This window comes from Apodemus sylvaticus, chromosome 8, assembly GCF_947179515.1.
Source record: "Apodemus sylvaticus chromosome 8, mApoSyl1.1, whole genome shotgun sequence".
Taxonomy (NCBI): Eukaryota; Metazoa; Chordata; class Mammalia; order Rodentia; family Muridae; genus Apodemus; species Apodemus sylvaticus.
Genome location: NC_067479.1, coordinates 12,839,886 through 12,841,735, shown reverse-complemented (window position 1 = coordinate 12,841,735; position 1,850 = coordinate 12,839,886). Strand labels below are relative to the sequence as shown.

General features: G+C 39.2%; 1 pseudogene; it reads right to left on the bottom strand.

The window, feature by feature from the left end:
- Positions 1–298: 298 nt before the first annotated feature.
- On the bottom strand, positions 299–1,079 carry LOC127691219 (serine/arginine-rich splicing factor 10-like; annotated as a pseudogene).
- Between the last annotated feature and the right edge of the window lie 771 nt (positions 1,080–1,850).

Sequence of the window (1,850 nt, the reverse complement as noted above, 5' to 3'; positions counted from 1 at the left end):
GGACTTGTGGGGAGTGGGAACCCAGAAAAGGGGAAATCATTTGAAATGTAAATAAAAAATATATCAATAAAAAATAATTAAAAAAAAAGAAAGATGCCCCTACTATTAAAAACTCGGACTCTTAAGATTGGGTTCTCAACAGCGTATCATTTTAACTATAACACTTCCCAGTCAGGGAACACTAACAAGTGGTTTGTTTTTAAATGCATCATTGCAGCATTGTATTCCCAATAATTTAAGTATACAAAGCTATGAGTAAATGAATGATATATGCCTAGAAGTATCATGATTTTTACTATCAGTAGCCACTGGACTTGGGACTAGTCCAAGACCTTGATCTAGATTTTGATCGACATCTTGATATAGGTGCTTCTTTTTTTCCTTGATTTCTTTTCATATCTTGAGCCAGACTTATAATGTGTTTTGGAATCTGTTTTAGAGGTGTCTCTGATATTGGTGTGAGATGCAGACCAAGAACCTGATTTAGCCTTCATTTCTTCTTTCTTGGGATTATACTTGGTCCATGATCTTGTATGGGATTTAGATCTTGAAAAAGTGTTTGAATCTATCATTGTTGGAATGGCTTCAGCTATGCTGTGGTCTTCCAGCCAGTGCACCTTTTCTAGGACTATTAGCTCTCCTATAGTCATAATCAAAGGAGCAACTCCTCCTTTCATAACTTCGGCTTCAAGAATGCCTATATCTGTCATAACTGTCTTATCATGAAGAGCTGTATACATTCCTCCCTTGCTTGGCTTCCATTTTATTTGATGTCTTTTGATCCCCCTGTGCTAAGTATTTCAATTTGATGCCCACAAATCTATTTTCTTACAAATCTTACAAATCTATTTCTATTTAATTACGCCCAAATTACGTAAAGCATCTTCAGCATCAAGAACATCCTCAAATTGAACATATGCAAATTCTCTTGGACATAGAGTATAGAAACCAAGGGGAACATAAACGTCTACTATTGGACCACAAGGACCAAATTCCCGATGTCAATCTTCAGACCTAGTGACGTCCTCCAGGTTTCTGATGAACAGAGATGTGTTGGGGGAGCATAGGTATCAGGACATGACACCCGCAGGACTCTGGGTCAGTGGTGCTAACAGGCTTAGCAAACTGTCCACAGCTCTGGCAGTTGCTTACCTCCACTCACACCTATAGATTCTTAAGAACCTGTGGTCTTTAAACATTTTTTTATTTTATTTTATTTTATTTCATTTTATTTTTTTTATTTACATTTCAACCTTACCTGGGTGCCCCCCTCTCAGAAACCCCTCTCCTATGTCCCCTGACCCTGCTTCTAGGAGGATGTTCCCCTACTCCCCCACACCCACCTCCCAGACCTCAAGTCTCCTATATTGGGGCAGCTATCAAACCTTCATAGGACCAAGGATCTCTCCTCCTGCTGATGTCTGACAGTGCTGTCCTGTGCTTCATATGCACCTGAAGCCATGTGTACTTCCTTGGTTGGTAATGAAAACAGTTAATACAAGCATGTTGGCTATGACTCAGTAAGTACAAATTTAAATTCTCAGTATCTTAAACCAAAGCAAGCAAAGAAAGAAAACAATATTTAGATGCTTAGCATAAGTATTTACTGTAGTGTCATTCAACAAATGGTGCTGGTTCAATTGGAGGTCAGCATGCAGAAGAATGCGAATTGATCCATTCTTATCTCCATGTACTAAACTTCACTCCAAGTGGATCAAGGACCTCCATGTAAAACCAGACACACTGAAACTAATAGAAAAGAAACTGGGGAAGACCCTAGAGGACATGGGCACGGGGGGGAAAGTTCCTGAACAGATCACCAGTACCTTATGCTCTAAGATCAAGATTTG